The 26,791-nt window shown below is 35.2% G+C and overlaps 1 long non-coding RNA gene across 1 annotated transcript; it reads left to right on the top strand.

Moving 5' to 3' along the window:
- The first annotated feature begins 23,766 nt into the window (after window positions 1-23,766).
- LOC128292799 (uncharacterized) lies at window positions 23,767-24,848 on the top strand. The gene is made up of 2 exons (XR_008282724.1): window positions 23,767-23,869; window positions 24,527-24,848. It is a non-coding gene; the product is annotated as an uncharacterized LOC128292799 (long non-coding RNA).
- Window positions 24,849-26,791: the final 1,943 nt, after the last annotated feature.

Raw genomic sequence — 26,791 nt, 5'->3', positions numbered from 1 at the left:
TTATAAATTTACAAAATTTTTAAAATTATAATTTTTCATTTTATAAATATTGAGAGTTGAATTTATCCTACTTTTACACTTTGAACTAGAATTACAAATGTTGTAAATATTGATGACTAAATTTATTAATTTTTTTATATTTAGGATCAAATTGATAAAATGTATAAACATTAGAGAGCCAAACTTATTACTAGAGGAATAAAAAAAGCTCGCATCAACCCTTCTGTCAAATTTCAAACAACTATTAATGTTTGGTGAAAAAAAATTGATTTCAAAGAGTTTAGTGACTAACTCAGAAAAATTAAAAGTTTAGTGATCAAAATAGAATACAGACAATAGTTTAATTACCATTTTTGTACTTTACCGTAAACTTAATTAACAAATAATGAACAAGATCCTATGCACAAATTATGGTAACCAAGTGTTATATTTTATATATGAAACTTTAATCAAGAGAGTTTTTTTTTTTCTTTTTTTACTTTTTAACTAGCTAACATATGAATACATAACGAATAATATGCAATATTGTAAAAATTTAATTGTAGTCAAACCAGTGAGTAATTTTACCATCTTTAATCACAAATACAATAAGTGATTCAGACTCTATCACTCCTCAAATATAAAGATCTCACATATGTACCTAAAAACTAGACCACTCACCTCTGAATCCTCCTATTGAGAACTTGAGTAGTAAACACTCAATGTTAACAATATAGTTTGTACTTAATCACCAAACAGTTCCTCGATGAACATATTCAAATGCTCTCAATATGCTCTTATACATAACCTAGACAAGCCTAGAAGCATTTATCAATTTCGGTTTGTTAACATAGAATTTCAGTGAATACAAATGAACTCCTTGAAAGTTGTCATTACAACATTAACATTCAAAGCACAACCATTGAAGATGTCATCTCTAAAACTAGCAACACGATCTCAATTTAATCTCCACATTTCAAGTGTTGAATTTATTCACTCAAATTCAATCCAATCTTTGATAGTGAAGGAATTTGATGGGTGATGAATCCACCAAAATAATATTTCTATGCCTAAACAGTATATACATAGTAGTATCGAGAGTAGGATCGATCCAATACAAGCTGGGATATTTAAAAGTTTTAGTTTAACTAGATTGCACGTCAGGCAAGTGTCGTGCCCATGATATGTGACGATATGTCCAAAAAATAAAAGGGGGAAATTAAATTTGATTAAAATAAAAATAATTAAAATCAAACTAGTAGTAAAATAAACTAAAACGAAATTAAATTAAACAAACTGGTGTGACAATGTTCTAGCTTCAGGCTCAATTTTAGTTTCAGTTTCAAATCGATTTTTGATAATAAGTCTTCTCCTTCAATTGATAAGTCTATTATAGTGATCGAGGATGCCTTGTACACTATCAATCCTTCTGTGTAAATCAATTGTGGAAACGTCTAACAACTAACCTATATTAAATGAATGACCACGAAATACGCGTTCACGATTTAACTCTTCAATAGCCTTGTAGATCCTTTTCTCCTATCTGACTGAAGATTTGTAGTGCTGAGGACAGTTATATAGGTCAAGAGATTCCAACAATGGAAGTCCTTGAGATGAAGTGGCTGGAAGCACATATTTCAATCTTTGGCTACTCCAGCAACTTAAAAAACCCTTTAATCATGGCTATAAATTAAAGAAAAAAAAACAATATTCTCTGTAATAGCTAATCAGAGAGATTGATTTGCCACGTTTACTATAAACAAATTTTTAAAAAGCCAAAAAGTATACATGCAGTTTTCATTGAAATAAATAAATGTCAAAAGGCTTTCTTTAAATTATTTTTCTTCATTCCTCATGTAATTTGCTTACAAAACTCTTAGTACATTAAAAGAGAGCGATATATATATATATATATATATATATATATATATATATATATTACAAAGGACGCTTCTAGGAATAGGGATTGGGATTCAAATGCTAGGGTAATCCAACTTCAACAAATCGATGGTATATTACTTTTTAAAGATGATTATACCAATTAATTGAATAAATTTTAAAATTATGTATTATAATTTGTTCCATTGCTTTAAAAATCAACATATTTTATTTTTAAATTTTAATTCAATTATGAAAGTATTTGAAACTTTTTTTTGCTTTGATACAAATTGCTTAGAACAAATAGCGAAGTCAAGATGTTAATCTTGGAGAGGTCAAGTTAAAATTAGATGTGCTACATAACAATCAATTTAAACATGTAAACAATCAATTTAAAAGAAAAAAATCAATATTTCACCATAACAATCGATTTTTGGGAGGGCTATAGTATGCATACAAAGGGGGAAATTGCAAAAATCTTAAACCTTGGGGAGGCCATGGCCCTCCTGAGCCTCTACTAGGCCTCGTCATTGCCTAGAATCATCCATAGTCCCTCCCCAACCCTTTAATAGGAGGATAAATATTTTTCAGCGCACTCGAACCTATGTTATATTGCATAGACAACAATGTTGATTGTATGGCCCAAATTTTGCCCGGGCCCAATAAACCAAATAAATAAATACTAAACCCAAACCTAATACCTAACCCTAGCCCAATTAGCCCAATACCCAAAACAAAAACAAAAAAAAGAAAAAGAAACCCTAAATCACCTAATCCCACTACTTTAGTTGCATTGATAGTGCAAATAGCACTTCTCGACCACTCCATACCTGCAAAAGAAGACAAAAAAGGACAGCAAAGAAAAACACCAAAAAATGAAATTCTTTGTATTTTTTTTCTTTGGATTTTGGGCTATATAAGAGCCCTATGTTCATTGTAACAAAAAAAAAAAGAGGAAAACTAGCAATCAAAAAAAATACAAAAGGTTAATCTCTGATTTTATTTTATTGATTCTTCATTTCGTTTTTCATTTCTTCAATATTTCTTTTTTCTCAATACAAACTTGTTAAACAAAGTAGAAAAAAAATAAAAGGAAAGAGGAGGGATTCTTACCAGATCCACCCCATGGCTGTGTCGTCGGAGTTCTCCTCTCCGTTCAGCGTGGTCGAGACCAAGAAAGGGTGGGTGAACCTTTATCTTTCGATTTTTGGAGAGCAAACCTCCAACAAATAAAAAAGGAAGGGCTAAAGGAGCCCATTTGGGTGTATCACCGACCACCAAATGCGGTGGTGGCGCGGTGGTCATACGGCGACAATGATGGGTTATTTTCTAACCCTAGCAGCCAAGGTTAAAAAGAGGGAGAGAGAGCAGTGGCTGCTCTTTGTTTTTAAGAAATGGGGGTTGGAAACACCAAATAAAAAGGATTTTAAGTTGTTTTTTTTTAAAAAAAAAGGGGCCTGCACTTTGACCCGTTTAACAGGCCTAATATGTGCCTTTTAATTGAAAATGGGGGAATTGTGCATTAGGTCCTTCCCATTTGTGCAAACATTCAATCATGCCCCATTTATTTCACTTCTTTTTTAATTTGGCTTTGAAACCTATGTATATTGGCAATTCGGTCCCATTTCTTTTTTATTTTATTATTTTTGCCCGAACTTGGTCTAGAGTTCAAATTAGCCCTTTTCGCCCTTTTCTTTTATATTTTATTTTATTATTTAATATTATGGTATTATAATTATATTTTATTTTCTTGCATATTATTTGCTATTATTATTATTACCTTCATTCCATTATTATTATTACTATTATTATATTTTACTATCATTATTTTTCATACATATATATGCTCTCGTTTATATTATTACTACTATAACTACTATATTTTTTTACTACCTCTATTATATATTACCAATATATTATTACTACTATTGTTTCTTGTTATTATCATCACTTGTTATTCTCATCACTATTATTACAATTTATTATTGTTACTTATTATTTTACTATCATCATTATCATTATTTTCATTATAACTTAATAGATTATTATTATTATTATTATTATTATTATTATTATTATTATTATTTAATATATTATTTTTACTATTATCGTCATATTGTTACTATTACTATTATATTATTATGTTATTATATCTTTTACTATTATTATTATTATTGTATTTTTCTATTATTATTATTATTATTATATTTTCCTTTATTTTTGTATTTACTTATCGTTATTATTTTATATTAACTAATTTGATAACTGTATATTTTTAGCATATTTATTTTATTTACATATCATTACTTTTATTATTATTTCATCATCTATTCTATTTATAGTTTTTAAATAATTTCAAACATTTAGCTTATTCATTATTTCCTTTCTTATTATTTGTTAGACTCATTTATCTTACCTTCGTATTTATCGTTATTATTCATATTTGTGTTTATGTTTATCCTGTTATGGTTATCAATTTTTATTTGTTATGCATTCTTTATTATCTCGTTTCATTACGAATTTAGGTTTTATCCAACCCGATAGTAATTCTTTCACTAAAGTAAATATTCCGTATTTGGTAATCCGAGACAATCGTACCCTAACTTACTGGGTTTCGATTTTTTTTCACGTTTAACCTAAATAACGGCATATTCTTTTAAATCATAATACGAGTGTTAAATAAAATACTTACTCTCTGATATTTGAGGTGTTGTGTCCTAACTCACTGGATATGACATCTTATTACCTCGAGATAAGATTTTTTTGCAAATAAGGCAATGCTTGGTGTTTGGAAATTTCGAGAAAGTAGTGCCCTAACTTATTGGGTTGCCACTTTTCTCGTTGAATTCGAATAATTAAGTACCCTTCTAAGTTTTTTTAAAGGTTTTCTAAATGCAAGCCAGTATCTTGGAATTTCAAAGCAATATGTCCTAACTTATTGGATATAGCGTTTTGCTGTTTCGAGATAGGAATTTCAAAAAAGGTTAACTTAATGTCAATACTTTGACGCGAGTGAATCCCAAAGTTAAAAGTTAAAAGATTATTCGAGAGCCGTCACGTCTTGACTTTCTTAAAGGAGCTGACAAGTATCACAGAAATAAGTGAGCAACGAGTCGCAGCCTGGATCAAGCAAAAAAGGAGTTAATATAGACATCTCTTGGAGAATTTGTCAAACTCGACCATAAGATCCAGATATGAAGAGGAGCATAGGTGTCTTCACTTGGAATATGAGAGAAAGGCCGTATAAGTAGTCCATTTTATGTAAAGGAATATGTTTTCTAGAAAAGTTATTCTAATGGAATTGAATTCAATATCAATATCTCCTTTTCTTTTGCATTCATGCATTTGCATTGCATCACATCACATGCATTTAAATCCATAAAAAGACCCTAATTAAGGTTAAAAATAGAGAGACAGAGAGTGAGAGAAAGAGAAAATCTGGAAGCAATCATCCTCACGGTACACGCACCAGGACAAAGAATATGGATCAAAGACTTGAGCAGATCCAGAAAGAAATGCAAGAGCAATTACAGGAACAATTGGCAAAAATCCAACATGAGATAAAAAATCAAATGTTGGAGGCCCAAAGGAATATGATGGCTGAAATGGCTTAGGTGCTGACAGGGGCAGCAGATAAAGGAAGGGCCCTATGACTATCACTGAAGAGGGAACTGAGGAATAAAAGTCTCCAAACTTTTGCATACTTGGGAATGTTTTGAACAATGGGATTGTGGAAGAGATCTCTTTATTTTTAGAGCTAATCTAGAGTAATATTCAAAACACGCTTCTTGCTTTAAGCCTAGAAGCAATAATAATCCTTTTGTGAAATAGGCTTGTGTCCTAAATCTTTGTTTCAATAAAATGCATTTCATACTATACGAATAATCGTTCTTAAATTCATTTGTTCTTTAAATTTTTTTTTAAATTTTCATTTATTCATAATCATACCATACAAATAATCATCCTTAGAACCATTTATTCTTTGGAATCTGCCTTCAACGGGTCCCTAGATATCAATGATGTGAGTAATGCTGTCATTGACTCCGAGTCTCCTTTTGAGAGAAATATGGGCCTAAAGGGATCTCAACACTTTGAAGATGACAGAGATGTAGACTACTCTCTGATTTGTTAATGATGGTAGAGTAAGATGAAAACAGATCCTCTTTTACAAAAAGACAGTAGACAGTAGGCCTAGGACAAGAGAAAGAGTCAAACATCGGAGTCTGCATCACCACAAAGGCAAAGTGAGAAGTCATTGAGTCACTTCCAAGAATTTAAAGATTTTTTGCACGATCATATCAAGATACGCCTGGCTACTAAGACAGGAGGATGTTGCAGGGTTTTGAATGACATATGCTAATAGTTTTACGATGGCCAGGCTAATCATGAGATTTGGGTTCTGCTGGTCTACCATAGAAAGGGATTGCATCAGTATGCCGTAAATGCCAAATTTATGGAGAGAAAATTCATATGACCCTTCATTCTTTTGACTTTCTCTATGTGGGGCATGGAGGTTATTGGGCTGATTTCGTCGAAAGCTTCTAGCAGGCATCAATTACTTCGCCAAGAGGGTGAAAGTCGCTTCATATGCCAATCATCAAATCCTAAAAAAAAAAAAAGAAGAAGATCATGGAAAGATGACTGATACTTGTAAAGATCGACATAAGAAGTCATCATGTACCCTCTATGCTCATCGAACATCGGCCAGGACCTCAGCTGGGGCAACACATTGCTCGTTGATTTATGGGATAGAATCGGTTTTGAAGATGAGATTCTTTTCCTCTGAGTCTCGTCAGAACTGAAGTTAGATAAGACAGAATGGATCCAATCCTGATAGGATCAATTGAATTTGAAAAGAGAAGGTCGAAAGCTATCTGTCGAAGTCCAATGCACCGAAAATGACTGATGTAAGCTACGACAGAAAGTTTCGTCCTAGAGAATTCCACGAGGGGGACTTAGTGCTGAAAATATACTTTTTATACAAAAGGTCTTCAGAGGAAAGTGGACCAAATTGGGAAGGACCTTATGTAGTGAAGAAGGCCTGTTCTAGAGGAGCATCAATTCTAGCCGAAATAGATGGTAAAAACTTGTCCAATCTTGTGAATTCAAATTTTGTGAAGTGTTTCACCTAGAAAGTGAGAATCCAATGCGAAAACCAGCAAAGGAAGCTTTGAGACATTCCAAAAAAATGAATGAAGAAGAAAAAAAGAAAAGAGGAGAGGCCATGGCGAAAACCCGCAAAGGGCGCCTTGAGACCAAAGGGGATTTGAGTTGAAAACCCAAAAGGGGCAGCTCAAATTTGGATCAAAGTGGGGCATACATTAGTATTGCTATGTCTGAATTAACAATGAAGAAGTATGCAACATCTTGGGGCATCGACAAAGTACTCTAGATCCTCTAAACACATATTGAGCTCAGAAAGGTCCTCAAGAAGTTGATACAGAGAAGCTCAGGCTGCGATATCTGGGGCATTTAGCTTCCATTTTGCCCATTTTGAATTTGTAATCTTTGATTCTTTTCAAGATATGTTCAAATAAATTTTCTTCTTATTGCATTGCTATATTTGATTAACTCATTCGTTTTGAGTTAATTTCCTTCTTATTGCATTTGCAATCTTTGATTAATTCATTTCGAGCTATGCTCCCAATCAATTTCCTTTTTTTCCGTTGTTTTGATATTTTTCAAGCATTTTGCATTTAAATAATGATTAATGGACCAATAATACTGTAACGCCCCAATTTTTGGGAATTCTGTGAATGTTGACAAAATTTCATGCTTTGATTTTGTCATTTGTGAGTGAAATTATGAAATAGGACCTATGTGAAAATGTTTGAAAATGCTATAGGCTAAATTGAAGTGGCCAAATAAATAGGAGTACAAAATAGGAGGATTTGCATGATAAACCTCCCATTTTACATGAAGTGGCCAACCATCATGTTGTTGTAGACAAAATGTACACTTGATATCCATAATTTATGGTACAAATTGATACAAATTGATAATAGGTTAGGTAAATGTTCCATGATAATGGGTTAGGTAAATGTTTCATGATAATGGGTTAGGTAAATGTTTCATGATAAGAATATCATGTCTTTTGTATTAAAAAATTAAATGGATGAAATATGAAGTTTTATTAAAAGAAAAAAGGGTGAAAAGAATAAAGTTTTGTCCATCTTTGTTCATCATAGCTGAAAGTTAGAGAAGAGAAAGGAGAGGAGAAAGCTCTTGAGTATTCGGTCATTAGGAGGAGGAAAATTGAAGGTAAGTTCTTGGTACCTTGCTTCTATTTTGAAGTTCATGAGTTCTTCTTGATTCTACCTTAACTCTTGAAGTATATTTTGATTTTTGGTTGTGTTGTGAGCATTTGGTCATGAATTAAAATGAAGGAAATGGTTGTTGTTTCATGTTCTTTTGATGAAAAATGAAAGATATGTGAAGTTGAGCCAAACAAATGAGCATGCATGTGCCTTAGATGCTAAAGGGAAAAATCGGCTAACATGTTGTGCTTTAAAATGATGAAATGGAGATTATGCTTAAGTAAAAATCATAGATATGTGATGATTGATTGGTGATATACATGTTTAAATAACATGCATGCAAGATAGGTGTTTGAAAGAGTGATTTGGTAAAAAATCTGCTTGGGACAGCAGCAGTAATGTGACTTTGGAAAATCACCATAAATTGTGGGAGATGAATTAGAAGCTGAATAAATTATGTAATTAAAGCTTGTTGAGTCTAGTTTCTAATGAAATAAACAGGAACATATTTTGAATTCTGTACAATGAGAAATTTGATTCGTAATGAAGAGTGGTCAGATTAGTCAAACAGTGAAACATGGGAAACTTTGAGAAAAATCTGGTATTGATTGGCTAAACCAAAAATTCTGAAAATTTTATGGATAGAAGATATATGAGTCTATTTTCAGGGAAAATTAACGGCACTTGATTTGCAGTTTCGTAGCTCCAGTTATAAATGATTATTGACTATTGCTCAGGAAGACAGCTTGTAGTGAAATTATGATTATGTGGTAAACATTGACAAAAATTTGTTAATGAGTTGATTATTGATTTCTTATAAGTTACTATGATCTGTAGGTGTGGTTGGCCGAATATTGTAAGGGATTAATACGTAGTTCGTATTTGAATAGTTAGATTAACGTGTTAGTAATCCAATTGTAGGCGGTTCGTGTGTGGATCTCGTCAAGATATCGTCGCAAAGCAGTGTGTAACTAACACCCTCTTTCTTAGTCTAGATCGGCAAAAGCCGAAAAGTCGAAATCTCAAAAGCGGTATTTTGTAGATTTACGAGTGTGCGAATGCTTGTGAGGTAAATCGATTAATGTTTTGGTAAGCTGCAATGTTTGACTGCAAAGTGCATGATTTCTATGCCTCAATATTTTTGGGCTTAATGGGCCAAAATTAGAATGATGGGCCAACTGCCCAATTCGGTAAGAACCCTCGATACGTGATTCGTTAGTACGTGAAAAGTAGGAATATGCATGAAAAACCCTAAAATAGATAAATTCTTGAAATACCTTTAAAAGTGGAAAATTTACGATTTTACCCCTAGTAGATAAATTACCAAATACCCCTAGGTTAAATTGACCTAAATGCATGTTTGACTATTGTTATTTCTCGCATGCCATGTTGTTATTATCGATGCATGGACTGGGATATTGACTTGAGGAAGTACTGAAAGTGGCTTGTCCACGTCTTGGAGGCTTTGCCTCAATTTATCGTTAATCGCGAGCAAAGCAAGGTCAAGAATCGTGGAGTGTTGGGAATTTGGGTGGGTTGAGCTATTCCCCACATGGAGTGTATGGCTGGTACGGTGGAGTGTAGTGGTTGGTGGGTTGACTAGTCTCTCCAAATGGGCTTGTATATGTGTACTGATGTTGCATGTATTTTGAAATGGGCCTATGGGCCATATCGTTATCTGAATAAGGGCTAAGGCCCAGTTTATTGTAATCAAAAGGGCTTTGCCCAGTATCATCATTACCCAAATGGGCTTGCATATGTTATTGATGTTGCATGTATTTTGAAATGGGCCTATGGGCCATCTTATTATCTGAATAAGGGCTAAGGCCCGCTTTATTGTAATCTGAAAAGGGCTCGGCCCAGACCACCATCATTACTGAATGGGCTTAGGCCCAATAGGCTTGAGTGACTTGGGCTTTGAATGGGTTTTCCTTACACATCGAGTTTCCCAAACTCACCCTTTTATTTTCATCCACGCAGAAATCCCCAACCATAGTGGGCTTGGAGTTGTGAGGGAATTCGGAGTGGCCACCCGTTCTGAAAGATTGATTTTCTTCTGGTGAACTGGATATCTTTTTAATTACGTTTGAGGTTTTGGGCTTTTAAATGTAATAAGGCCGCTTATTTATTTTTGATGGTTTTAATATGTATTACTAAGATAGGTATTACTTATTTTAACTGTTGAAACTGGATAGCTTTAGGGCGCGTTTTCAAAAACAACAGTTGATTTCAAAATAACACGACAACAAGCAAAGCTTCCGCAATGAAAGTATTTTCCAAAATTAATCACTTTTCCTAAAATGACTTAATCAAATCGGTTTCTAGAAATATCCATGACGTTAAGGTGTGGCAATGGCGATATGCATGTCTAGGATTGGATCCGAAGGAGCTTGGTACTTAGCAATCCGATAGACTTACCACCTCTTTTCCGGTTTCCTACGGTGCACTGACTTCCATTCACTTTAACCCTTAATGAATTAATCTTTTGAACATTAAGTACGATTTTTGGACTTAGAATGGATTTTTTAACGTTTTGATGTGGCATGCGGATCCGCCATAACTTCGGGCGGGTTTGGGGTGCTACATTTAGTGGTATCGAGCCTAGGTTGCAACAACTCTGTGGAATGGGTTTACAAAACAAAGATTTTCGAAAGCGAAAATTTTATAAAGAATACGAAAAACTCGATTTTCAAAATTTAGATCTTTAGAAGGTGGCATTCCGAATCTCCGGCTCAAGTCTGTAAGTATTCTAAATTTTTCTGAATATTTTCCTGAATTATCTGTCTGTATTAAAATCCTACTAGGATACTCTAGATAGGATGATACTGAAACCATAAAAAATCGATAAGAGATCAAAGCGTAGCTAGATTTCGATTCTGCGAAAACAAACTCGAACTCTTATCGATTCATAAAACATCTGTAATAAACACTGAAATATTGAATTGATGCATAAAAATTCGTAATCAAGATAAATCGATATGAGTACGAGAGCTACTTAGGGAAGAGACCGTGGTCGAGGCCGAGGTAGTACTCAAGCTGGATCTTCGTCTTCTGAACACATACCCACTGGAGTAGCACGACCACCACCGACGGATGAGAATGGGCCGTATGATAGAGCCGCCGAGGATGATGCCCTGTCACAGGCAATGCTTCGTGTTCTGAAAAGGGTTGCTGGAGCAAGTTCGGGCAACGAAATTTAGGGATCTATTTCTGAAGGACTTCGGGACTAACAGAACGGAGATATTTAGGGGCGTGTCTGGTATAGCCCCGAATGTGGCGAAATATTGGTTGGAGGCCACAGAACGGATTATGGATGACTTGGACTGCTCTGAGGAGATTGTGAGTGGGGTATCTGTACTAAGTCCCTTGGGTCACTTTCGGTTAGGGTAGACAAAGCGTATAGGGATGTACCCTTAAAAACTCAAGGTAGGATTTTCCCGGAGATCGATGGAGTTACTGTTCGGAGAGTTTGATCTCATTTTGGGAATGGACTAGCTTGTTAAGCATAAGGCGACCCTGGATTGTACTGCTAAACGAATGGTGTTAAGGACCACAAAGGATGAGGAGGTTATGGTGATAGGTGAGCGAAGGGATTATTTGTCTAATGTGGTGTCGGCATTAAGAGTCGAAAAGTGGATTCGGAAAGGTTGTGAGGCCTAATTGGTATTTGTAAGTCAGTCGGAAGAGGAGGGACTGACAGTGGATAAGGTTAGGACCGTAAAGGAGTTTCAAGATGTTTTTCCGGAGAAGCTTCCAAGATTGCCTCTGAATCGAGAAGTTGAGTTTGGAATAGACTTGTTGCCTGGAATGGCGCTTGTGTCTATCGCACCGTATAGGATCGCACCGAAGGAGTTAGTAGAGTTAAATGCTCAAATTCAAGAGTTGTTGGATAGGGGCTTTATTAGGCCAAGCGTGTCTCCATGGGGAGCACCAGTGCTATTCGTGAAAAAGAAGGATGGTACGATGCGGATGTGCATTGATTATCGCCAGTTGAACAAACTGACGATTAAGAATAAGTATTCACTGCCAAGGATGGACGATCTATTCGACCAGCTTAGATGAGCTTCTGTATTTTCCAAGATCGACCTTCGATCTGGATATCATCAGTTAAGGGTCAAGGAGGCAGATATCCAAAAGATGACATTCAGGACTCGATATGGTCATTACGAGTTTCTGGTTATGCCATTTGGACTAATAAACGCTCCTGCAGCGTTTATGGATCTGATGAATCGTGTGTTCCAACCATTTTTAGATCAGTTCGTAGTCGCCTTTATTGACGATATCCTGGTATATTCTAAAACTGAAACGAAACATGATGAGCATCTCCGTATAGTGCTATAAGTATTAAGGGAGAAGGAACTCTTTGCGAAGTTCAGCAAGTGTGAATTTTGGTTGAGGGAGGTAACCTTCTTAGGACATGTGGTCTCTGCTGAGGGGATTAAGGTGGACCCTCGAAAAATTGAAGCGATTTTGGAGTGGAAGCCGCCTAGGTCAGTGTCAGAAATACGGAGTTTTCTAGGACTGGCAGGATATTACAGAAGGTTTGTGGAAGGTTTTTCTGTGATGACAGCACCTTTGACAAAACTCATAAGGAAATGAGTACCGTTTGTATGGACTAAGAAGCAGCAGGAAGCTTTTGAGAAGTTGAAGAAAGTTCTGACTGAAGCACCTGAGTTGATTCAGCCGGAGTCTGGGAAGGATTTTAGTGTGTACAGTGACGCATCACACGTGGGTTTGACTGCGTGTTAATGCAAGAGGGTAAGGTGGTTGCATATGCATCACGATAGCTTAAGCCTCATGAGGGAAACTATTTGACTCATGATTTAGAGTTGGCAGCAGTGATATTTGCACTTAAGATTTGGAGACATTACTTGTACGGAGAAAGGTGTATTATATACACTGACCATAAGAGTCTTAAGTATTTATTGACTCAGAAGGAGCTGAACCTTAGGCAAAGGAAATGGATTGAGTTGCTTAAGGATTATGACTGTTCGATCAAGTATCACCCAAGTAAGGTTAATGTGGTAGCCGATGCTCTAAGTCGTAGAGTTGTATCTAATCTGAGAGCAATGTTTGCTCGTCTGAGTCTATATGATGATGGAAGTCTGTTGGCTGAGTTGCAAGTGAGGCCAACCTGGGTGGATCAGATTAAGGAAAAACAGTTGAACGATGAGTCTTTGGTCGCTCGTTTTCAACAAGTTAAGGAAGGGGAAACTTCTGAGTTTGGGAGCCAGAAGAGACGATGCAACAGCAATACCCTCATCTGTTTGGATTAGGTAAATTTCGAGGACGAAATTTCTTTAAGGAGGGTAGAGTTGTAACGCCCCAATTTTCGGGAATTCTGTGAATGTTGACAAAATTTCATGCTTTGATTTTGTCATTTGTGAGTGAAATTATGAAATAGGACCTATGTGAAAATGTTTGAAAATGCTATAGGCTAAATTGAAGTGGCCAAATAAATAGGAGTACAAAATAGGAGGATTTGCATGATAAACCTCCCATTTTACATGAAGTGGCCAACCATCATGTTGTTGTAGACAAAATGTACACTTGATATCCATAATTTATGGTACAAATTGATACAAATTGATAATAGGTTAGGTAAATGTTCCATGATAATGGGTTAGGTAAATGTTTCATGATAATAGGTTAGGTAAATGTTCCATGATAATGGGTTAGGTAAATGTTTCATATATAATGGGTTAGGTAAATGTTTCATGATAAGAATATCATGTCTTTTGTATTAAAGAATTAAATGGATGAAATATGAAGTTTTATTAAAAGAAAAAGGGGTGAAAAGAACAAAGTTTTGTCCATCTTTGTTCATCATAGCTGAAAGTTAGAGAAGAGAAAGGAGAGGAGAAAGCTCTTGAGTATTAGGTCATTAGGAGGAGGAAAATTGAAGGTGAGTTCTTGGTACCTTGCTTCTATTTTGAGGTTCATGAGTTCTTCTTGATTCTACCTTAACTCTTGAAGTATATTTTGATTTTTGGTTGTGTTGTGAGCATTTGGTCATGAATTAAAATGAAGGAAATGGTTGTTGTTTCATGTTCTTTTGATGAAAAATGGAAGATATGTGAAGTTGAGCCAAACAAATGAGCATGCATGTGCCTTAGATGCTAAAGGGAAAAATCGGCTAACATGTTGTGCTTTAAAATGATGAAATGGAGATTATGCTTAAGTAAAAATCATAGATATGTGATGATTGGTTGGTGATATACATGTTTAAATAACATGCATGCAAGATAGGTGTTTGAAAGAGTGATTTGGTAAAAAATCTGCTTGGGACAGCAGCAGTAATGTGACTTTGGAAAATCACCATAAATTGTGGGAGATGAATTAGAAGCTAAATAAATTATATAATTAAAGCTTGTTGAGTCTAGTTTCTAATGAAATAAACAGGAACATATTTTGAATTCTGTACAATGAGAAATTTGATTTGTAATGAAGAGTGGTCAGATTAGTCAAACAGTGAAACATGGGAAACTTTGAGAAAAATCTGGTATTGATTGGCTAAACCAAAAATTCTAAAAATTTTATGGATAGAAGATATATGAGTCTATTTTCAGGGAAAATTAACGGCACTTGATTTGCAGTTTCGTAGCTCCAGTTATAAATGATTTAGTGACTGTTGCTTAGGAAGACAGCTTGCAGTGAAATTATGATTATGTGGTAAACATTGACAAAAATTTGTTAATGAGTTGCCTATTGATTTCTTATAAGTTACTATGATCTGTAGGTGTGGTTGGCCGAATATTGTAAGGGATTAATACGTAGTTCGTATTTGAATAGTTAGATTAACGTGTTAGTAATCCAATTGTAGGCGGTTCGTGTGTGGATCTCGTCAGCATATCGTCGCAAACAGGTGTGTAACTAACACCCTCTTTCTTAGTCTAGATCGGCAAAAGCCGAAAAGTCGAAATGCCAAAAACTGGTATTTTGTAGATTTGCGAGTGTGCGAATGCTTGTGAGGTAAATCGATTAATGTTTTTGGTAAGCTGCAATGTTTGGACTGCAAAGTGCATGATTTCTATGCCCTCGATATTTTTGGGCTTAATGGGCCAAAATTAGAATGATGGGCCAACGGGCCCAATTCGGTAAGAACCCTCGATACGTGATTCTGTTAGTACGTGAAAAGTAGGAATATGCATGAAAAACCCTAAAATAGATAAATTACTGAAATACCTTTAAAAGTGGAAAATTTACGCTTTACCCTAGTAGATAAATTACCAAATACCCTAGGTTAAATTGACCTAAATGCATGTTTGACTATTGTTATTTCTTGCATGCCATGTTGTTATTATCGATGCATGGACTGGGATATTGACGGAGGAAGTCTGAAAGTGGCTTGTCCACGTCTTGGAGGCTTTGCCTCAATTTATCGTTAATCGAGCAGCAAGGCGCAAAATGTGGAGTGTTGAAATTTGGGTGGGTTGAGCTATTCCCCACATGGAGTGTATGGCTGGTACGGGTGGAGTGTAGTGGTTGGTGGGTTGAGTAGTCTCCCAAATGGGCTTGCATATGTTTCTTGATGTTGCATGTATTTTGAAATGGGCCTATGGGCCATCTTGTTATCTGAATAAGGGCTAAGGCCCGTTTATTATAATCTGAAAAGGGCTTTGGCCCAAGATCACCATTACCCAAATGGGCTTGCATATGTTATTGATTGCATGTATTTTGAAATGGGCCTATGGGCCATACATTATCTGAATAAGGGCTAAGGCCCGTTTATTGTAATCTGAAAGGGCTCGCCCAAGACCATATTACTGAATGGGCTTAGGCCCAATAGGCTTGAGCCGACTTGGGCTTTGAATGGGTTTTCCTTACACATCGAGTTTCCCAAACTCACCCTTTTATTTTCATCCACGCAGAAATCCCCAACCATAGTGGGCTTGGAGTCGTGAGGGAATTGGAGTGGCCACCGCTCGAAAGATTGATTTTCTTCCGTGAACTGGACATCCTTTTAATTACGTTTGAGGTTTTGGGCTTTTAAATGTAATAAGGCCGCTTATTTATTTTTGATGGTTTTAATATGTATTACTAAGATAGGTATTACTTATTTTAACTGTTGAAATGGATAGCTTTAGGCGTTTTCAAAAACAACAGTTGATTTCAAAATAACACGACAACAAGCAAAGCTTCCGCAATGAAAGTATTTTCCAAAATTAATCACTTTTCCTAAAATGACTTAATCAAATCGGTTTCCTAGAAATATCCATGACGTTAAGGTGTGGCAATGGCGTATGCATGTCTAGGATTGGATCCGAAGGAGCTTGGTACTTAGCGACCCGATGGACTCACCACCTCTTTTCCGGTTTCCTACCGGTGCACGACTTCCATTCACTTTAACCTTTAATGAATTAATCTTTTGAGCATTAAGTACGATTTTCTGGACTTAGAATGGATTTTTTTTTAACGTTTTTGATGTGGCATGCCAGATCCGGCCATAACTTCTGGGCCGGGTTTGGGGTGCTACAAATACTTTCACAAAAGAAGTTCTGCATATTACTCTGGAAGCTTCTAAACAGTATAGGAACCTGAAATAGGACCATCATTTAGAACTCACCAAGCCTAAGGTTTGAAAATGTTTCTAAATTGCGACTATCTCTTTGAATTTTCTATCGAAGATATCGGTTGAATGAATAGGCAAGATATTTCGTCAATGATACAACCTCGACAAATGACAAGCAATGTCAACCTAAGTGTAAGAGAGGGTCATTCTCGAGAAAAAATGATACTCTACATTCATGCAAATATCGAGCATATACAATGGGTCATTACACCCAAGGAATGGTGTAACAGATCAAATTGATTGAAGATGAAACAAATCCTATACCTTGAGTTGCAGTGGGTTGGATAAGTAAAAAAAATTCATAAAGTTTGAGTGGGACAAGCTTGTCGAGCAGATGAGATTATTTCTTCGAGTTTTCTATGCCAGCTAAACAAGACGACAGAATAATGCGTCAATAATAAAACCTCAGTGAACGACAAGTAATATCAAACCAAGCATTAAAAATGACATTTTGCATTCACACAAACGTCATCCACACACATCTACCTAGGAGCATTTGGCTTAATCGAGTCATGGCATCTTAATCATTAGGCATGAACTCATACACATTATACAAGTTAAGTCCTTCAAGGGACAATGAAGATTGATGTGCCTTAATCCCCTAAGCAGTTGGGTAACAGGCTAAAGCATAACAGATCTGACCTTCGCTGAAGCAGATCCAAGATGATTTGGCATCTCTGTATCAGGCGGGGAGCAGATCGAAGACATAGCTGATTTGGCTTTCACGTGTTTGCATTGAAGTAGATCCAAGATGATTTGGCATCTCTGTATCAGGCAGGGAGCAGATCGAAGACATAGCTGATTTGGCTTTCACGTGTTTACGTTGGAGCAAATCCAAGATGATTTGGCGTCTCTGTAGCGGCGGAGAACAGATCGAAGATTACAGATTTGGCATCCCTGTCCTTATAGGGAACAAGTTGAAAATAGCAGATTTGGCATCCCTGTGCTTATAGGGAACAGATCGAAGATAGCAGATCTGACATTCCTGTCCTTACAGTGAAGTAGATCGAAGATTTCAGCATGGCATCTCTGTGCTTATAGGGAACAAGTTGAAAATAGCAGATTCGGCATCCCTGTGCTTATAGGGAACATATCGAAGATAGCAGATTTGACATTCCTGTGCTTACAGTGAAGCAGATCGAAGATTTCAACAAGTGGCATCCCTATGCTTATAGGGAACAAGTTGAAAACAATAGATTTGGCATCCCTATGCTTATAGGGAACAGATCGAAGATAGCAGATCTGGCATTCCTGTGCTTACAGTGAAGCAGATCGAAGATTTTAGCATGGCATCCCTGTGTTTATAGGGAACAAGTTGAAAATAGCAGATTTGGCATCCCTGTGCTTATAAGGAACAGATCGAAGATAGCAGATCTGACATTCCTGTGCTTATAGTGAAGCAGATCGAAGATTTCAGCATGGCATCCCTGTACTTATAGGGAACAAGTTGAAAACAGCAGATTTGGCATCCCTGTGCTTATAGGGAACAGATCGAAGATAGCAGATTTGACATTCCTGTGCCTACAGTGAAGCAGATCGAAGATTTCAGCATGGCATCCCTGTGCTTATAGGGAACAAGTTGAAAACAGTAGATTTGGCATCCCTGTGCTTTTAGGGAACAGATCAAAGATAGCAGATCTGACATTCCTATGCTTACAGTGAAGCAGATCGAAGATTTCAACATGGCATCTCTGTGCTTATAGGGAACAAGTTGAAAATAGCAGATTTGGCATTCCTGTGCTTATAGGGAACAGATCGAAGATAGCAGATCTGACATTCCTGCTTACAAAGTGAAGCGGATCGAAGATTCACATGGCATCCCCTGTGCTTATAGGGAACAAGTTGAAAGCAGCAGATTTGGTATCCCTGTGCTTATAGGGAACAGATCGAAGATAGCAGATCGACATTCTGTGCTTACAATGAAGCGGATCAAGATTTCAGCATGACATCCCCTGTGCTTATAGGGAACAAGTTGAAAACAAGCAGATTTGCATCCCTGTGCTTATAGGGAACAGATCGAAGATAGCAGATTTGACATTCCTGTGCTTACAGTAAAGCAGATCGAAGATTTCAGCATGGCATCCCTGTGCTTATAGGGAACAAGTTGAAAACAGTAGGTTTGGCATCCCTATGCTTATAGGGAACAAGTTGAAGACAGCAGATTTGGCATCCTTGTGTTTATAGGTAACAGATCGAAGAAGCAGATCAAGAGCTCAAGACTCGGCGAGCCCGGGCAAAATTGGTCCTTTTATAGTCTTTACTCTGTTCTCGTTACACAACAACAAGCAAAGAGGGGCAGCTGTATGGCCCAAATTCTACCCGGGCCCAATAAACCAAATAAATAAATACTAAACCCAAACCTAATACCTAACCCTAGCCCAATTAGCCCACTACCCAAAACAAAAAAAAAAGGAAAAAGAAACCCTAAATCACCTAATCCCACTACTTTAGTTGCATTGATAGTGCAAATAGCACTTCTCCACCACTCCATACCTTCAAAAGAAGACAAAAAAGGACAGCAAAGAAAAACACCAAAAAATAAAATTCTTTGTATTTTTTTTTCTTTGGATTTTTGTAACGCCCTAATTTTCGGGAATTCTGTGAATGTTAGCATAGGTTTAATTATAGTGGGCCTCTAGAAGGCCCAAGCTTAAGATAAAACCCGGCAATTTTAGTTAATTTTTGTTCCATAAGAAAAAGGGGGTGAAATTATGAAATAGGACCTATGTGAAAATGTTTGAAAATGCTATAGGCTAAATTGAAGTGGCCAAATAAATAGGAGTGCAAAATAAGAGGATTTGCATGACAAACCTCCCATTTTACATGAAGTGGCCGGTCATCATGGTGTTGTAGACAATATGTGCACTTGATATCCATAATTTATGGTACAAACTGATAATGAGTTAGGTAAATGTTCCACGATAATGGATTAGGTAAATATTCCATGATAATGGGTTAGGTAAATGTTCCATGATGGGCATTTCATGTCTTTTGTATTAAAGAATTAAATGGATGAAATATGAAATTTTATTAAAAGAAAAAGAGGTGAAAAGAACAAAGTTTTGTCCATCTTTGTTCATCATAGCTGAAAGTTAGAGAAGAAAAAGGAGAGGAGAAAGCTCTTGAATGTTCTTTCACTTGGGGAAGAAAATTAAAGGTAAGTTCATGGTAGTTTGCTTCTATCTTAATGTTCATGAGTTCTTCTTGATTCTACCTTAACTCTTGAAGCATATTTTGGTTTTTGGTTGTGTTGTGAGCATTTGGTCATGAATTAAAATGAAGGAAATGGTTGTTGTTTCATGTTCTTTTGATGAAAAATAGAAGATATGTAAAGTTGAGCCAAACAAATGAGCATGCATGTGCTTGGATGCTAAAGGGAAAAATCGGCTCATATGTTGTGCTTTAAAATGATGTTTAAAGGAGAAGAGAATCCAAGGTGAAAACCCGTAAATGGCACCTTGTGACCAAAGGGGTTTTGAGTTAAAAACCCGAAAGGTCAGCTCAAATTTTGAAGAGTACACAGTGATCTTGCTATATTTGAAGGGCGAAGCACGTTGTATATTGAGGCATTAACAAAGTACTTTGGATCTTTTTAAACACATGTTGAACTCAAGAAAGACTTCATGGAGCTGGCGTATAGGCACTCAAGCAGCAATATCTTGAGCATCTAACTTTTATCCTATTTTCTATCTTTAGATTTTGTTCCTTCCTAAAGATAGGCTTTTAGATTAATTTCTTTTGTATCCTTTCCTTTTAATTCATTCAAATCCAATTATTCTTAAAGAGTTATTCATCTTCCATGTTGCATTGAAATAATGATAGATGAACTAAATATATTTACAAATGAAGTTTTGCGCATTACTCTGGAATTTCTAGATAATACAAGAAACTAAAATAGGACAATTGTTCGAGAAATTCACACATCCTCGTTAGGCGGTAGCATTAGAGGAAGGGTACAGCCTACAAAGTTGAGCAAGAATAATGCTTTGAAAAGACAAATGAAGGAATGAGTGGTGACGTCTAGGATAGGGGTCATATTCACAAAATTCTGCATCATAACATGTTTAATTAGGAACATCCGACTCATTTCGATCATGGCATCCTAATTATCAAGCATAATCATTCTACAGGTTATCAAAGATGACGCACCTTAACCCCTAAGCAGTAGGGTAATAGGCTGCAGCATAGCAGATCTGGCTAAAGCAGATCCAAGATGGTTTGGCATCCTTGTGCTTACAAAGAGCAAATCGAAGACATAGCTGATTTGGCTTTCGCATGCTTACGCTAAAGCAAGTCTAAGATGATTTGGCATCTCGGTATTGTCAGAGAACAAGTCGAAGTCTGGCATCTCTATTTTGACGGAGAGCAGATACATAGCAGATCTGGCCTTCAGATGTTTATACTGAAGCAAGATCCAAAAAAGCCCAACATCTAAAAACCCAACAGCCCAAAACCCAACAACCTCCAAAGCCCAATCACCTAAACCCTAATGGCCCATTTATGAAATAAAAAAAATCCAAACATCTTCACTCCAACCACCCCACTAAACCACTCCACTAAACCACTCCAACCACCCCACTAAACCACCCCACTAAACCATCCCAACCACTCCACTTGCCTATAAAAAAATTAGTTGTAAAATTTGGCTATAAAAGCCATTCAAGACTATGTTAGAAGGGGTTTTGTTTTCTTGAAAAGGCTAGTTTTTAGAGATTAATCAAAGATCAAAGCAAAAGAGGTTTCTTTGTCTATTCTCATTTTAAGTTCTTTGTTTGTTTATTGTTTCCCTTTCAATTTTATTTTGTTTTTTTATACGAAAGTAAAAATAAAAGTAAGAAGCTTACCCATATTTTCATTACCGAAAAAGTTTTTTTTGAGGTCCCATTGTAATGCGTTGGCGCCGACAAGGGTTCGTGGAGGTCCGGTGACCGGAGCAAAGCCGGACTAATGGCCGGATTTAGAAGGGAGGGGGAGAGTGTTATTTTTAATATTGTTATTATTTTCTATTATTATTATTATTACTAATACCACTATTATCATCATTATTACTATTATATTATAATACCTTTTCATTATTATAACTATTGTGTTTTTACTATTATTATTATATTTTCCTTTTTTTGTATTTACTTATACGTTATTATTTTTTATATTAACTAATTTAATAAATATATATTTTTTTAGCACATTTATTTTATTTACATATCATTACTTTTATTATTATTATTTCATCATCTATTCTATTTATAGTTTTTTTAAATAATTTCAAACATTTAGCTTATTCATTATTTCTCTTTCTTATTATTTGTTCGACTCATTTATCTTACCTTCGTATTTATCGTTACTATTCATATTTGTGTTTATGTTTATCTTGTTATAGTTATTGATTTTTATTTGTTATGCATTCTTTATTATCTCGTTCCATCACGAATTTAGGTTTTATCTAACCCAATAATAATTCTTTCATAAAAGTAAATATTCCGTATTTGGTAATTCGAGACAATTGTGCCCTAACTTACTGGGTTTCGACTTTTCTCATTTAATCTAAATACAAAATACTCTTTTAAATCGCTATATGAGTTTTTTTAAAAAAATACTTATTTTCAGAAGTACGAGGTGTTGTGCCCTAACTTACTGGGTATGACACTTTGTCACCTCGAAGTAAGAATTTGTTTTAAAATAAAGGCAATATTCGGTATTAGGAAATTCGAGAAAACGTGCCCTAACTTACTGGGTTTCGACTTTTCTTGTTTATCCTAAATAACTGAACAACCCTTAAAAAATTTAGAATATATGAATTATAAATAAAGGCAAGCTCATTCTCAAAGTTTGAGATGTCGTGTTCTAACTTACTGGGCGTGACATTTTATTACTTCGATACGAGAGAGCCTTTAACATTTGTTTTAATTTATTCGGTCATTTTCAAATTAGCATTTTTACGAAGAGGGATCGTATTTCAATGTCTTTCAAGCTTTCAATTTTCGACACTAAGATATTAATTAATCAACTAGGTACCAATTTTTGGGCGTTATGAGGGTGCTAATCCTTCCTCGTGTGTAACCGACTCTCGAACCTGTTTTCTTGATTTACGTGGACCAAAATTGTTGTTTAAATAAATCAAACCATTTATTAAAAACAACCACTTTTACAAGGTGATCCAATCACACCTAAAAAGACTAGTGGCGACTCCCGTTTTCGTTTTTCTCCAAGTCAATACCCGTTTTTTTCAAAAAAATGGTTACGACAATGAAATAGAGATTATACTTAAGTAAAATCATAGATATGTGATGATTGATTGGTGATATACATGTTTAAAAAAACATGCATGCAAGTTATGTGTGAAAGAGTGATTTGGTAATAAATCTGCTTGAGACAGCAGCAGTAATGTGACTTTGGAAAATCACCATAAATAGTGGGAGATGAGTTAGAAGCTGAATAAATTATATAATTAAAGCTTAATGAGTCTATTTTCAAATTAAATAAATGAGAACATATTTTGAATTCTGTACAATGAGAAATTTGATTCGTAATGAAGAGTGGTCAGATTAGTTAAACAGTGAAACATGGGAAACTTTAAGAAAAATCTGGTATTGATTGGCTAAACCAAAAATTCTAAAAATTTTATGGATAGAAGATATATGAGTCTATTTTCAGGGAAAATTAACGGCACTTGATTTGAAGTTTCGTAGCTCCAGTTATAAATGATTTAGTGATTGTTGTTTAGGAAGACAGCTTGCAGTGAGATTATGATTATGTGATAAACATTGACAAAAATTTGTTAATGAGTTGCTTATTGATTTCTTATAAGCTTACTATGACCTGTAGGTGTGGTTGGCCGAATATTGTAAGAGGTTAATACGTAGTTCGTATTTGAATAGTTAGATTAACATGTTAGTAATCCAATTGTAGGCAGTTCGTGTGTGCATCTCGTCAGCATATCGTCGCAAACAGGTGTGTAACTAACATCCTCTTTCTTAGTCTAGATCGGCAAAAGTCAAAAAATCGAAATGTCGAAAATCGATATTTTGTAGATTTGCAAGTGTGTGAATGCTCGTGAGGTAAATCGTTTAATGTTTTTGGTAAGCTGCAAAATTTGGACTGCAAAGTGCATGATTTCTGTACCCTCGATATTTTTGGGCTTAATGGGCCAAAATTGGAATGATGGGCCAACGGGCCCAATTTGGTAAGAACCCTCGGTACGTGATTTTGTTAGTACGTGAAAGGTAGGAATATGCATGAAAAACCCTAAAATAGATAAATTACTGAAATACCTTTAAAAGTGGAAAATTACAGTTTTACCCCTAGTAGATAAATTACCGAAATACCTCTAGGGTTAAATTGACCTAAATGCATGTTTGACTGTTGTTATTTATTGCATGCCATGTTGTTATTATCTGATGCATGGGATTGGGATATTGACGGAGGAAGTACTGAAAGTGGCTTGTCCACGTACTGGAAGCTTTGCCTCAATTTACTGTTAACTGAGCAGCAAGGTTGCAACTGTGGAGTGTTGGGCTGGGTGGGTTGAGCTATTCCCCACATGGAGTGTAGGGCTGGTACGGGTAGAGTGTAGTGGTTGGTGGGTTGAGTAGTCTCCCCAAATGGGCTTGCATATGTTATTGATGTTGCATGTATTTTGAAATGGGCCTATGGGCCATACTGTTGTCTGAATAAGGGGCTAAGGCCTAGTTTATTGTAATCTGAAAAGGGCTCTGGCCCAATACCACTGTTACCTGAATAGGCTTAGGCCCAATGGGCTTGAGCTGACTTGGGCTTTGAATGGGTTTTCCTTACACACTGAGTTTCCCCAAACTCACCCCTTTTATTTTCATCCACGCAGGTAATCCCCAACCATAGTGGGCTTGGAGCTGTGAGGGAATTCGAAGTGGCCACCCGTTCTGAAAGTTTGATTTTCTTCTGGTAAACTGGACATCCTATTATTTACGTTTGAGGTTTGGGTTTTTAAATGTAATAAGGCCGCTTAATTATTTTTGATGGCTTTAATATGTATTACTAAGATAGGTATTACTTATTTTAACTGTTGAAATTGGATAGCTTTAGGGCGCGTTTTCAAAAACAACAATTGATTTCAAAATAGCACGACAATAAGCAAAGCTTCCGCAATGAAAGTATTTTCTAAAATTAATCACTTTTCCTAAAAATGACTTAATCAAATCGGTTTCCTAGAAATATACATGATGTTAAGGTGTGGCAATGGCGGTGTGCATGTCTAGGATTGGATCCGAAGTACTTAAGTAGTCCGATAGACTCACCTCCTCTTTTCCGGTTTCCTACCTGGTGCACAGCTTCCATTCACTTTAACCTATAATGAAATTATCTTTTAAAACACTAAGTAGGTTTTTCTGGATCAACAATATAAAATATTTTGAACGCTTCGATGTGGCATGTCGGATCCGGCCAGAACGTCTGAGTCGGGTTTGGGGTGCTACAATTTTGGGCTATATAAGAGCCCTATGTTCATTGTAACAAAAAAAGGGAAGAAAACTAGCAATAAAAAAAAATACAAAAGGTTGATCTCTGATTTTATTTTATTGATTCTTCATTTTGTTTTTCATTTCTTCAATATTTCTTTTTTCTCAATACAAACCTGTTAAACAAAGTAGAAAAAAAAATAAAAGGAAAGAGGAGGGATTCTTACCAGATCCACCCCATGGTTGTGTCGTCGGAGTTCTCCTCTCCGTTCAGCGTGGTCGAGTCCAAGAAAGGGTGGGTGAACCCTTATCTTTCGATTTTTGGAGAGCAAACCTCCAAAAAATAAAAAAGGAAGGGCTAAAGGAGCCCATTTGGGTGTATCGCCGACCACCAAATGCGGTGGTGGCGCGGTGGTCATACGGCGACAATGATGGGTTATTTTCTAACCCTAGCAGCCAAAGTTAAAAAGAGGGAGAGAGAGCAATGGCTGCTCTTTGTTTTTAAGAAATAGGGGTTGGAAACACCAAATAAAAAGGATTTTAAGTTGTTTTTTTTTTTAAAAAAAGGGGCCTGCACTTTAACCCGTTTAATAGGCCTAATATGTGCCTTTTAATTGAAAATGGGGGAATTGTGCATTAGGTCCTTCCGATTTGTGCAAACATTCAATCATGCCCCATTTATTTCACTTCTTTTTTAATTTGGCTTTGAAACCTATGTATATTGGCAATTCGGTCCCATTTTTTTTTTATTTTATTATTTTCGCCCCGAACTTCGGTCTAGAGTTCAAATTAGCCCCTTTTCGCCCTTTTCTTTTATATTTTATTTTATTATTTAATATTATGGTATTATAATTATATTTTATTTTCTTGCATATTATTTGCTATTATTATTATTACCTTCATTCCATTATTATTATTACTATTATTATATTTTACTATCATTATTTTTCATACGTATATATGCTACTGTTTATATTATTACTACTATAACTACTATATTTTTTTACTACCTCTATTATGTATTACCAATATATTATTACTACTATTGTTACTATTATTATCATCACTTGTTATTCTCATCACTATTATTACAATTTATTATTGTTACTTATTATTTTACTATCATCATTATCATTATTTTCATTACAACTTAATAGATTATTATTATTATTATTATTATTATTATTATTTAATATATTATTTTTACTATTATCGTCATATTGTTACTATTACTATTATATTATTATGTTATTATATCTTTTACTATTATTATTATTATTGTATTTTTCTATTATTATTATTATTATTATTATATTTTCCTTTATTTTGTATTTACTTATACGTTATTATTTTATATTAACTAATTTGATAACTGTATATTTTTTAGCATATTTATTTTATTTACATATCATTACTTTTATTATTATTTCATCATCTATTCTATTTATAGTTTTTAAATAATTTCAAACATTTAGCTTATTCATTATTTTCCTTTCTTATTATTTGTTAGACTCATTTATCTTACCTTTGTATTTATCGTTATTATTCATATTTGTGTTTATATTTATCCTATTATGGTTATCAATTTTTATTTGTTATGCATTCTTTATTATCTCGTTTCATTACGAATTTAGGTTTTATCCAACCCGATAGTAATTCTTTCACTAAAGTAA

The sequence above is a fragment of the Gossypium arboreum genome, chromosome 5 (genome assembly GCF_025698485.1).
Source record: "Gossypium arboreum isolate Shixiya-1 chromosome 5, ASM2569848v2, whole genome shotgun sequence".
Lineage (NCBI taxonomy): Eukaryota > Viridiplantae > Streptophyta > Magnoliopsida > Malvales > Malvaceae > Gossypium > Gossypium arboreum.
This window is presented reverse-complemented; position numbering and strand designations above follow the sequence as displayed.